Source organism: Staurois parvus, unplaced genomic scaffold (assembly GCF_062004578.1).
Source record: "Staurois parvus isolate SC_StPar_1 unplaced genomic scaffold, SC_StPar_1.0 ptg000885l, whole genome shotgun sequence".
NCBI classification, from domain to species: Eukaryota; Metazoa; Chordata; class Amphibia; order Anura; family Ranidae; genus Staurois; species Staurois parvus.
The window spans coordinates 1,786,237-1,799,969 of NW_028318681.1; the positions used below are offsets into that span (position 1 = coordinate 1,786,237).

Below are 13,733 nucleotides of genomic sequence, written 5' to 3' on the forward strand. Positions count from 1 at the left end.
AGAGCTCCCTGTGGCTCCATGGCCAGAGCTCCCTGTGGCTCCATGGCCAGAGCTCCCTGTGGCTCCATGGCCGGTGCTCCCTGTGGCTCTGGGTGGTGCTCAGCAGCCCTGTTGCGGTCTCTTGGAGATCGGCTTCGGCTGATGGCGGCGTCCTCCCTTCTCTGCCGATGTTGCGCTCTGGACCTCGTCCGATGAGCTATGGGAGACTCTCCGCCCTCCTGACGTGATGGCCTTCCACGAGATGGACGTCGTGAAGATCTCGGCATCCTGGTAGTAATTGATGCCGGAGTACCTGAAAACAGCTTAAATATATCTAATATTAAGTAGAAAAGGTACAATTTCTAGGGAAATTGTGTTCTTGCCTGCAGCAGTAGTCTACAAGTGCAGTGGGCGGAGTAGCATTTGTCACTCTGCTGGCTGCTCACACACCTGGGTTCCTATGGCAACTCACTCTACAGCAAGGGCAGAGGAGTGGGCGGAGCCTCTGTTGACACAGCTGGGTTGCTATGGCAACTCACTCTGAGAGGCATTTTTATATACACACTGCTCCAACTTGCCAACTTCACTGGCGATTGCCATCTTCAAACACTTGTAGTTTTAAAAGTATAAATGCTACCGTGAAAAGGGTTATATTGTTAGAATCACAAGAACCAGACCTAAATTTTGATGTATAGTATGTGTCTGAAATATTAAAAATGAATGCACAGTCGCAGTTTAAAAATGTCCCTTAAAATTTCAGGTGACTGTGAGTGAAGTTTCAATGAAAGTCAATGGGAGGGGTGAGTTGCAAACAAATGGTCATATTGTGAAAACTATCAGGACTATGGCTTAGCCGTGAACATTTTTAGTGACAGCAGGGTTAGCTGAACGTTTTGATATAAGATATGTGTAGGTGGGCTTGAAAATGACATAGTGATGGCAGTTTACAAATCATGTTATGATTTTTCCTTCCACACTGTAGCTTTGTCATTTCTCACTCTAGTTGCACCATTCATTCCTATGGGAAAATTTCACCACAAAAACCGCGATATTTCGTGAACGATTCGGCGAAACGTTCCACAAAGTAATAGCAATCCGATCGGGAACAATCCGCACGTTTTGATATATTACTTGTCTTTGTAGTGTAAAAACTGTGGGAGGAGTTAGCGTGGCAAATTTGGCTATAAGAATAAGAATATATTTGTGAGATAACAATAAGTGATCTTTGCAAGAACACTGAATTACACAGGATTGGGGCCATTCAATGGTTATTATTGAGTTCTGCCACAAGATGGCATTCTCAGGTGTAATACCGCTCCTCGCCATAGATGTCTCCCTTCCCAGTCGGCTCTATACAGAGAAAACGGCGGCCATCTTTAGCTATGTAAAGTCTATGGGAGGCGGAGGAGAGGAGCAGCTGAGAGGGGAACAGGAAAGGAACGGCCGGGGTGGGGATGATGGCCTCCCGGGGGGAGCTGAGCTGAGCAGGTGAGGAGGACAGAGGGCAGGAGAGCTGGGTAGGTGGATGGAGGAGGCCGGGGGGCTTTGTGGAGAAGGCTGGGGGGATTGTCTGTATAAAAAGGCTGATAGGAGGTCATGTCTGGAGAAGGTGGGGGAATAAGAGGCACAGATATAGCTGGGGCTCCCCAACCTGCCCCCCAGCGTCCCCCCCACCTGCCTCCTCAGCATCTCCCCAATTTCCCCCTCAGCGTTATCCCCCCCGCCCCATTCAGCTTTATCCCCCCCACACCCTCAGCTTTATCCCCCCCCCTCCACACCCTCTGGGTTATCCCCCCCGCACCCACTTAGCTTTATCCCCCCCTCCGCCCACTTAGCGTTCTTCCCCCCTGCCCCCTTAGCGTTTCCCCCCCCCACCTTTTCCCCCAGTTTCCCCCCCCCAGCCCAGTGTTTCCCTCCACCTGCCTCCCCCAGTTTTCCCCCAGAACACTGGGGAGGCAGACTGTGGCTGACCCCCCCCAGGCCTGCACAGGGTACAGCTCACTGAAATCAAAATAAAAGAAAAACAAAACTGTGTGACTGGCCCCCAAGTTGTGGCCAACAATGCCCTGAGTGTCCGAGTTCTCCAGTCCTCCCACTTCTTCCACAAGTCTTTCAGTGCCGCATTCCTGGGCCGTCCTGGTGTCATCCGGCCCTCAGAGTGTAACCAGTCCTCACCCAGGGTGCGTTTTTTTAGGTCATGTGGCAGAAATGTGCTGGTTGTTAAGAAGTGGCCGCCCACCGGCATCCTTCACAGCCAATCAATAGCTGCTAGTTAAAGGATAAGTTCACTTTTTATGAATAAAAGCACTTTTTTTTTAAAATTTTCTGGTGGAAAAAAAAAGTGCACTTATTTATTTGTTTCAGGAGCCTGTAAAGCTTTGTACCAGCAATCAGCAGATGGCTGATTGCTGGTACTCAGCAATCACAGAGATCACCAGATGCGCGCTGCTGGGGGCACGCGGGAGGGCGCGTTCTAGGAGGATGTCGTATGACGCCCTCCCAGAACTGGACAACTGCGCTGTAGCCTTTATTCGGCTATAGGCTGGTTGTCAAATGGTTAAGAAGCCAGTACCTGATGACGTCCTTAACAACCAGCTATTCACCAATATGCTTTGCAATGCAACACATTTAACACACACCACAAAACGCACAGCAACCGTGGTATAAACGTGTGAAATATGCATATGTGTTTTTGCCGCAAGTCAGCGTGAAAGTAGCCTAAGTGATGACACAGCCCCTGTGATGTTGCTTGTCACATGGTGTTTCGGGAAGTAAACAGAGGAAGGCTTGTGAGAGTGAGAACCTATACTATAGATCTGTGATCATGTCATTAGAGCAAAGGTGTCTTCACATCGCAGCATTTTAGGATACTGAGAATATTCGTTAGAATGCACACGTGCCAGAGGTGTCCCCAGGAAGGTAAACATCAGTATTGTATTAACCGCTTCCCGTCCACCCTATAGCAGAAGTACTGCTACAAGACGGCACGGGTGCACAAAATCACGTGTATATACCTGATTTTGCATTTCCAGGTAGGGGGCGCCCATGTGCCCTACCCGCGTCACCATTCGCGGCTGCAGCTATCAGTCACCGGGTCCCAGTCGGTGTTTACTCACCGGCACACGGTGATTGCCGAACATCTCCGACAGTGAAGGGGGGGGGGGGGGGAATGGTTTGTAAACAAAACAGTTCTCTCCCCTGTCAGCTCCTGCCCACTGCTTTGCATGGCTGTGCAGAGCACTAACACACAGCCCCATAGTAACACAGAACACAGGTTAACCCTTTAATTGCCCCACATGTTAACCCCTTCCTCCCAGCTGCCATTAGTACAGTGTCAGTGGTTTTTATTAGCACTGATCACTGTATTGGTGTTCTTAGGGATGTCAGTGAAAACAGGTCAGTTCCACCCAGTGTCAGAATGCCCACTGCAGTCCCGCTATAAGTTACTGATCGCCGTCATTACTAGTAAAAAACAAAAAAAAAAAACCCAGTATATATACCGCCATTTGTAAACACTATAAATTTCACGTAAGCCAATTAATTTACACATATTGGGATTTTTTTATAGCAAAGACATGGAGCAGAACACATTTTGGCTTAAATTTGTGATGAAATGTGATTTTTAAAAAATTTTTACTGGACATGTCTAAATGTCTAATAGCAAAAAGTCAAAAATATTGTTTTTTTTTTTCAAAATCGTCACTTTTTTTTTTTTTATTGTGCAAAAAATAAAAATGCATAGGCAATCAAATACCACCGTATCATTGACCAGCCGTAATGCAAAACAATGGCCTGCTCAGGAAGGGGGTTAAATCCTCTGGAGGGCAAGTGGTTAAAGGTTAATTCACCTTTTGTAACATGTTACCCCCATATTCAGAGTGTAACATGTTATGAAAGCACTGGCCCCCGCTCCCTGCAGATCACCAGCTTTGTCAGCTAGTGAGCGATCTTCTCCCCGATAGCTGTCAAATGTTTAAAAAATGTGGCCGTGCGGGGCTCCATTTGCCTGGTCACATCACTCCTCTGTGAATGAGAAACTACTAGTCCCGACAGACTTAGCGGCTGTCAGTTTGTAGTTCTCAATGAACTACCACGGCACTGTGGAGCACTGGGATAGTTCATTCAGTCTTTCTGTCAGTATATCTGCTTGCTTGTACATCCTGTATGGGGTGAGCAGATGTACTGACAGATCTGCAGGAGACCTGCATGGCATCAGTGATCTGCCTATCGCTGGTGCAATGCTTTCCAGGCTTCGGCAGCAAAAAATAATGCACATTTTTTTACCTGCATATAAAATGTGCATTTTTTTTTTTTTTTTATCAAAAGGTGAACTTACCCGTGAACTAAAGGGCTTTGGAAGGTGAGAATACCGGCAGCAAGTATTATGGAGTATTTTAATTCTTGGGATTAGAAAGCCTTAATGTATAACTAAAGGAAAAACTTTTTTTTTTTTTTTTTGGGGGGTAGAGAGGAGAGGGATTAGAACACCTGTCAGGTTTTTATTGCTGTCTTTGTCCCTGAGAGATCCCCCCTCTCTATGTGTCCTGTTTGCCATTATCATCGAAGGTAAATGTAAAAGAAAATCCCAAATTTTGTGTTGTCCCCAGAAAAGTAATAGAGGGGAAATCTTCCAATGAGGGACCCCAAAGTATTCCCTTAATTTTCAGGGATTTTTTTGACTTCCTGTTTTGGCTATGGGACAGGAAGTGAAGGTAAATCTCCCCAATGGGACACAGATGGCAAAAAATAAAACTGACGGGGGTTATAAATGTCCAAAATGAAAAAGAAATGTTGCCTATAGTTCTACTTTATACCCCTATTAAAACATTGAACTCTTTCTTAGCAGGATCAGTGATGTTCTCGCCTATGCCGTCCCTTCACCCACTTGTCTCCCCCCCCCCCCCCCCTTGAGCTGACATCTTAATTGTGGTCACCCAGCTGTGACACCTTTTGGCTTCACAGCTGGGTGCCCACTGCACGAGGTGTACTGCACCTCCCGAATGGTCCGGCAGTCTTCTTGGACCTGTAAAGTGTCCTAGAAGACTGTGGGGGGAAGGAGGAGGGCATGCTAGAACCAGGGACCCGCTCCCCCCCCCCCCCAAAAAAAAGTGTAAAATGTGGCAGTGGAGGGGGTAGGAGGCAGACAAACAGAGCTGCCCCTTTTGGTGGAGCTCCCTTTAATATATCTATAAATTATTTTTTTTTAAATGCAAACAGTAACTGAAATTTGATTTATTATCAGCTTCTTGAAGTCAGCAGAGATCAGACTAAGGGGGGGGGGGGTGCTGCAGCAGTGCAAGGGACCAGTTGATTGTGCTCATGTGCTGATAGGAGGAGAAGGGGAAGTGACAGAAAGATTCGGCTTTCTGCTTCTCTCTTTACTGTTCAGTCATAGGCTAGGGGAAAGGCAAGACCTGTAAGTGTTAGTTATCTGCAGCAGAGAAAAATGGGGTTCCTGCTCTGACAAACAGTACTGTGCTGTGTGGCAGAGCTGTGTAGATTTCAGGACTGGAGGGATAGAAATATAAGTCCTTTGTCAGATAAGACCTGTATAAATATTTCAGCCATATGTTTGAGGTTAATATTATATAAAGGCTGGTATGTGTGAAATGTATTTATATATTTTGTTGTTTCTTTTTGTGTATTTTTCTCCTGGTTTAAGGTTTCTGCTGGTTTCTCCTTGATCAGTGATGGTCCAGTGAGCTAAGCAGTGTGTGAGATGATTAAGTAAGAAGTTGGGACCATGGGGCAGAAGAAAAAGCCATTTCTCAGGTTACTGGATTACCTGGTGATCATAGGCGCAAGGTAAGCCATGGTTCCTTTTCATGTTTTATCACTAGAGTACTACAGCAGGCATCACTCGGGCAGTTTAGTTCTATAACCAAAACACACATACATTGTCAGCAGCAATCCACTGCCTATCCAGAGCTCCTTTTTATTCTTAGTAATTTCAGATCATACACTAGAAGGATAGATGACATTTTAGCAAAAATCAATATTCCATCTCTCTGTTCTCTCCTTTGTCTTTGGCTCAGAGACAGCAGCGGGAGCCATTGGCCAGTGAGGAGGAAGCCGGGCCAGGCTGTGCTTTGTGAGTCAATAGACACTCAGAGCTGGCTCTGCAGTGAACCTGCACGAGTGCTCCCATAGCCAGTGGCTTGCTATGAGGACACTTGGCAAAGGGGGAGGAGCCAGGGACCCGAGGGGAGCACAGAGCAGGTAAGTATGACATGTTTATTATTTTAAAGAAAATAAAATGGGTTTAGAATCACTTTAAGTTGCTGTTTTGAGACAATTACAGGGGATTGCCATATCTGTTTTCCTTTTGAAAATGTAAAAGTCAACACATTCTTCAATTTAAATCAGCTAAATACATTTTGGATGCTTCAAAACAAAAGTATTGTAACAAAAAAAAAATATTTTGTCTAGTGGTACATAGAAATGAAAATTCTGGTGCCGAAAATGAAAATTCAAAATGCACTTAGCCGAGAACCGAAATGCACAATTTTTAAACATGAATATATATTTTTTTGAAAAAAATACACTTTGATTAGAAAAAAAACAACAATATATACCTCAATTTTTTTGTAAAATATGAAAGAGAATTTTACGGCGAGTAAATAGATGCCCAACATGTCATGCTTTAAAATTGTGCACGCTCTTGGAATGGTGTGAAACTGCGGTACTTAAAAAATCTCCATGGGTGATGCTGTAAAAATTTCTACAGGTTAGCAGTGTAAAGTTACAGAGGAGGTCTAGTGCGATAATTATTGTTCTTGCTCTGATGTTCGTGGCGATACCCTCACACGTGGTTTGAATATTGTTTACATATGTGGACATGGCCTACATATGCGTTCACCACTACGTGGGGTGACAGGGACACTTTCAACTTTTTTTTAATTTATTTATTTTTGTTTTGTTTTTTGCACTGTCCCTTTAAAAAAATTGTTATCACTTTTATTCTTATCACAAGAAATGCATGCATCCCCTGTGATAGAAATAATTAGTGACAGGTCCTCTTTATGGAGAGATATGGGGTCAATAAGACCCAACATCTCTCCTTTACAATGTAAAGAATTGGATCAAAAAAAAACCCATTGATCTAGTGCTTTAAAAAAAAAAAATGTCCGTAACCGGAAGTGACATCGCTCCGGTCCTCCAAGGGCATAGAGATGAGTGGAGGCCATCTTTCCTTCACTCATCTCTATGCCCAGCGCCGGGATCGATGGTTTCTCAGGTGAGGCTGAGAACTCCCGAGTGGCGGCAGCGAGGGGCGGGGTTTTTTTGGCACCCGTATCGGTGCTTTTTTTCATTTCGGCCGACGGCCGAAAGGGGTGTTTTTGGCAGAAACGCTTCGGGCCACTGAAATTTCGGTGCATCCCTAGTTTGGTCCACTACCTGCAATGCTGCTGAGAAGGACCCTTTCTCGCTGTGTGGAGGCAACGGTTGCCTTTCAGAGATCTGATACACCCACTGCTGAGTCAGAGACAGAACTCTCCAATCTGCAAGGTGCATGAGTGTCGCTGATCCCAAAGCTATAGGTCTGTCCTCTGCAGAACAACTGCTGCTTCCACAGAAAGAGCAAGGGTCCTTCACTGCAAAATGCTGTCAGGGGAAAAAAAGCTCAGTTCACGGGAAAGAAAGTACGTAAATTTCATTTGGGTTCAGCGTTGCATGACCACGAAATTGTCAGTTAAAGTAACGCAGCGCTGTAATGCAAAGAATGGGCTGGTAAGGAAGGGGGGGGGGGTAAATCCTCAGTAGGGCAAGGGGTTAAATATGTGTTAACCTCAACACAGTGTACCATAAATAATCAAATGCAAACTGCTCATATTACAACATTGTGTATACATTCGATAAACATAAAGTAAACCAAAGAATATGTAAGTTAAAAGTTCAAAAAGATAATACGAAGGTGTGAAAAGGGCCAGTGGTTTGGTACTTGTAATAACATGCTCCACTTAACAGTACTGTTGGTGCCCCACATGGACCAACACTCACCCTATGTAGGTGACCAATTATCTCTAGTATGGTCAACAGCACTTGTGGTGTATTCCCCTGTACAATCATCACAGTTTTGTTTATCCGGGTAGTATGCAGCACACCAGATGAATCCACTCATAGAAAGGATTCCCCCTCTATTTTTACTACATTCTCTCGGGCCCTTAGTAATGTGGGGTCCTTCAGTTGTTCAGTGGCAAAATTTTCCCTGTGTACTTCTAAGTCAAACACTAGGGGTTGTAGGCTCCTCCCTAGGCTCTGTTTTCCCTGCTAATACTGGCAAGGGAAACACAGGCTCAATCCTCACCCTCAGAGGATTCCCTAGGATAACCTTCAGGCTCTGAAGGACCATTTAATGGGAAATCTGGGCCATTCTAGAGCTCCCAGAATTTTGGGAAATCCCTCCCCACAATGGCGTCATGTGGCAGTTGGGGAACCAGATCCACCTGATGACACAGGTTACCGAGGGAGGTCTCAAAGGACACTGTTGCCACTGGATACTCTCTCGTGTCCCCATGAACACAAATGACTGCCAATTTTCTAGGGTGCAAGGTTTTTCCCGTTACCAATTCAGTTTTTTCCAAAGTAACCAGGCTACCTGAATCCAACAATGCAACAACATTTTTACCATCAATACCCATTTTGCATAAAGGTTTCTCATTTCCCTTTTCAGCAGTGCAAGTAACAGTTGCAAATGGGGACTGCTGTCTCTCAGTAAGAAAGTCACAGTGCATTGGTTCATCCGTACTTGGGCAATCTGCTGCTACATGTCCCTTTTCCCGGCAGCGGTAACAGATTATCCTTCTGCTCACCTCTGGCGGGTTTGGCTTTCCAGGCCGCTCACGCCAGATATTGGAAACAGTCCCAAAAGTACCTTTCGTTCCCCCTTTTCCAATCTCTCCACCCCCATCCCTTGGTGCAATGTTACCCATTGCTGGGGATGGTCTGGTCTTGGGGTGGAAAGTCGGTGATTCCTTGAGGGAAGACGTAAGATTTTCAGTCGCTAGATATCTCTCCACAAGGTCCAAAAGCTTGTCTGCTGTTTGTGGATCTCCATGACTCATCCATTTCTGCAAGGTAGTAGGGAGAGACCTCAGAAATTTGTCCATCACCACCCTTTCCACAATCTTTGGTCCAGACAGTGTATCTGGCTGCAGCCATTTCCTGGTCAAATGAATAAGGTCATACATTTGGGATCGGGGTGGTTTTCCCAGTCGATAACTCCAGTTGTGTACCCGATGAGCCCGGACAGCCAGGGTTACGCCCAGCCGCGCCAAAATTTCCATTTTTAAACGATCCTAGTTCTTGGCTTCCTCAGGCTCAAGGTCAAAATAAGCCTTTTGGGACTCGCCAGATAGTGGGGTGGCCACTAGTCCAGCCCACTGCTCTTTAGGTCAACTTTCTTTTTCAGCTGTCCTCTCAAAAGTGGTCAGAAACATCTCAGGGTCCTCATCTGCAGACATCTTTGGCAGCAGGTGACTTACACGGAAAGATGGTATGGTAGTAAAATCACTCCCAGCCTCAGTCTGCTCACTCTGCTGAAGCTGTTTCATGATGGCTGCAATTTGCTGTTGGTGTATCTGTTCCTGCCATTCCAACGATTCCCTAAGGCGTGCCTACGCCTGTTCCGGGGCTTGCTGCTGGGCTGCAAGGCTCTGTTGCAAAACCTGCTGCTGGGCTGCAAGGCTCTGTTGCAAAACCTGCTGCTGGACTGCAAGGCTCTGTTGCAAACTTGCATTTGTTTTCTGCTGACTTGCATTTGCCAAAGCAAGCTGTCTCAGTATCTCTTCCATGCTGGCCTTGCTTCACCTGCCTGCATCCTCCACCATATGTGAGGGATTAACCCAGTAGCGGGTTGTGCTTGGCCCCCTGGATGGGTCAGAACACCGTGAAAGAGGCTCAGCACGACAGCAGGATCTTGGTGAAAAGTTTGTGCTTTATTTACAAGTCGGGTGAACACACGGTGCAAATAGTCAAAACAGCAAAAAAATACAAACAGAAAATAAAACCTTGCCCTGCTGGGCATCTAACTACAAACACAGGTTTCCTATCTAGCTGTCTGAATACAGCCTATTGCTGCTTAGACACAGAGTGTTCACACAGTCTAAGATCACACAGATTATCTCTCACCACAGGATGGTTTGGTTGCTCCCCAGTCTGTCCTGCACAGCAAACTGGTTCCAGGTTGGAGCATCCTCTCTAAGCAGCCTGGGCGTTTTATAGAGCCCAGAGCCCTCAACTCGCTACAGCTGAGCTAATGAAATCATCAGTGACCTAAAACGGCTCACTACACAGCACAACAGGAGAAACAGTCCGTGTATAACATGAACCTGGGGCAAATATACCTTCCATCCTGGACACATCCCTTAGTTCTTCCTGCCTTCTTGTCACAGCACCCTTTGAAATTATGGACAATCCTGAGGCACCCTATTCTGAAATGTATAAAAGTATTCTAATAGTTTTATATAACGCAGCAACATCCGCATACATAGGACGCCCAACATTAGAGGTGATTTGTTTTTCCAAAGTAAATACACTTTTGCACACTGGTACTGACTAGTATTCCAATGTTTCTCTTCTCCCTCAGTTTTTCTCTATCACTGAGATGTGACCCCCAGCACAGACCGAGAGGGGCGGGAGAGGGTCAAACCAAGATACTGTGCAGGCAACCAACATCCTCCTTATCAACTGATGATGTCATTGGTTGTCAGGCACTGGTGGCTAAAAGGTCCTAATGGTGCACAATGAAAACCTGTGGCTTTGTGTTACTAAAAGGCAGGCTTGTTCCACCCGCTGGCTTGTGTACAAGTTTTGGGCAATTTTTAGACCTTTTTCCAAGGCACCCCTGAAGAAACCTCAAGGCACCCTGGTTGAGAAAGGCTGGTCTAGTGCGTTAGTGTACAGTGCATTGCAGTGTCCAGTGTGCCAGTGTACAGTGCATTGCGGTGTCCAGTACATCACACAGTACGCTGCATTGCGGTGTCCAGTGTACAGTGCATTGCGGTGTCCAGTACGTCACACAGTACAGTGCATTGCGGTGCCCGTTGCGTTAGTGTACAGTGCATGGCGGTGTCCAGTGCATCACAGTGTACAGTTAATGGCGGTGTCCAGTGCATCACAGTGTACAGTTAATGGCGGTGTCCAGTGCATCACAGTGTACTGTGCATTGTGGTGTCCAGTGCGTTAGAGTACAGTGTATTTTAAATATTGTATTGTTTTTTTCCAGTTTTTTTCCACTACAAATAAGATGTGTGTGGTGCGCATATGAATTTGTTCTTTTTTTTTTTTCTTCTTCAAACTAGAGTCCGGCCCCCCAACAGTGTGAAGGTCTGTGAACTGGCCCCCTGTTTAAATAGTTTGAGGACCCCTGGTATAACCTGTAGGTCATAAAGCTACACATAAACCTATATTTGTTTTCTTTATTCTTCAATAGTCACAAAGGATATAAGTTCACTTTGTGTGCACCAAATGTCTTTGCAAACTTGGTTATTACCTTGCAAAAGTAGCAGTCCCATCGCTAGGCTGTGTGGAGTCTAGAGCTGTGAGAGGTACCCAGAAGGTACCAGAGCTTTTGACGATCGACGGCTTGACGTCATATCCGGCGCGGGCGCCATCTTGGTGCTCCGGTTTCCGAATCACAGTACACCCCTGGAGTGGTGTAAAGGCTTGCTTGCTTTCAGGTCTATGTGAGTAGTTTTTAGTCTTCTTTGTTTTATAATAAAAGGTTTTACACTATACGAGTCTCTTTTGCCTCACTGGTGACCATACTGGAGGGCCATACACTGGAGAGACACCACGGACTTCATCCACCGCTTATGTTATAGCCAAGAGGAGGGATTTGCACCATTGCAAGAGGGATCCATCTACTATCTGGAGGAATATTCCATCTATTACACAAGGCTCTTTGGTCCCTGGGGGCCTGGGCAGGAAGGTGAGGGGGCACCCCAGCTATAGAGGATTGGCACACTGCAATTCACATCTGCATGGAGTTTGTGTGACACATAAGGACACTATTTCACCAATTTATTCATGTCACCTCTATGTATGTCATTTTCCTAGTTGTCCGCTTCACCCCACATTGATGTCAGTTATTTGTGTTCAAGTCTATTTGCATACTTGGGATATATATCACTGAGTCGCCTGTTTTAATATAGCGCCGTATTATTTGTTTATATTCATGCACCCAACCATCCACACAATGTAAAAATAGTGATGGGCCGAACACCCCCCCCCCCCTGAATTTCGAACTCATTGCAAGTCTATGGGACTCGAACTTGTAAATTCAAAAGTGCCCATTTTGAAGGCTTATATACAAGTTATTGGCCATGAAAGGGGTGTGGGGACTCGGGTACGGTCCTGAGGTACATAAATCAGTGAAAAAAAAAACTTACAAAAGTATTATTTTTAAAGGGGTAGTCATTTTTCATTGCCTACAGTTAAAAAAAAAAAAAAACCTTTAAATATCATGCCTGGGGGGTTCTCTTAAACTATCTGCAAACTTTCACATCTGTACAATGTATAGAACCTGCTTTAGCAAAAAAAAAGTGAAATGTAATATTTAGAAAAAAAACCTAATCCTTTACGTCTGGTAGGATGGTTTGGAGGGACTCTACAGTAAAAGATATTTTAAAAAGTGCGTGGGGTTCCCCCTAAAAGCCATACCAGGCCCTTTAGACCACATGCCTTTTAAATTAGGACAGTGTCCCCATGCCGATGGGGACAAGGGCCTCTTCCCCACAACCCTGACCCAGTGGTTGTGGGGGTCTGCAGGCAGGGGAGCTCATTACCATCAGGGTACCCCTTTAAATAATGATTCTGCCCCCCTCCTTGTGAGTGAGTAAGGGGTACTTGTACCCCTACCCATTCACTAAAGGGTTAAATTGAGTAAAAAATAAAGAGACCAGACTTTTTAAAAATTCCTTTAACATAAAAAAAAACAAACGTTTGTAATAAGTCCTTTGCCGGTCAAATGTGAACAATCGGGCGGAGCTAGGGGTAACTATTGTGATGTGATTGGCCAAAACATTGCACCTGACGACCTGTGGTCAGTTGCATTGTTTGGCCAATCACAATACACTGTGAAAGTGCAGTGCATTGTGGGACCCGGCAGGTGAACAGCCTGCCAAATGCCCTTACCATTCATGTGTTCGCAGAACACATGAATGGCCGATGTTCGAGTCGAACTTACAGCCCATTACTATGTAAAAGGAAACGCGATTCATCAGACAGGCCACCTTCTTCCATTACTCCGTGATCCAGTTCTGATGCTGTTTTGCCCATTGTAGGCGCTTTTGCCAGTGGACATGGGTCAGCATGGGCACTCTGGATGGTCTGCGGATACACAGCTGCACACACCACAGACTGCACTGCCCGTTTATTCTGCTTTCGACACAACAATTTCAGGGACAACAGATTTACTTGCTGCCTACCTATTGCTGATTGGTATTTAAAAAAATAAATAAATATATATATATATATATATATATATATATATATATACACACACACACACGTGCGTATGAAGGGCAATTTATACAGATTTTCAGTGTCATCTACAGGAAACAAAATACTTATTCAAAGGAATATGGTGAAATGCATGAATGAAGGTCAGCAAGAGAGAGGCTTGAGCAGTGATGCAATCCCAGCACCCAGAGGCAAGGAGCTGTGGGTTAAAGGGGAAGGAAATTGCTCAAGGGAAGGGAGGTACACAGGGCAATCCTTACATAGCACAGATGGCTGAAATGTAGTAGGTC

The 13,733-nt window shown here is 45.4% G+C and overlaps 1 long non-coding RNA gene across 16 annotated transcripts in view; it reads left to right on the plus strand.

Annotated features, from left to right (window-relative positions):
* The window catches only part of LOC149442481 (uncharacterized), an 876,277-nt gene that overhangs the window by 182,363 nt on the left and 680,181 nt on the right, over positions 1–13,733 (plus strand). For 15 of the 16 annotated variants that reach the window (XR_016307175.1, XR_016307176.1, XR_016307168.1 and 12 more), the window contains one exon: positions 5,642–5,784. This is a non-coding gene — a long non-coding RNA (uncharacterized LOC149442481). Of the gene's footprint in view, positions 1–1,358; positions 1,468–5,641; positions 5,785–13,733 lie in introns of those variants that run through there. The other variant, XR_016307179.1, reaches the window with a different exon arrangement.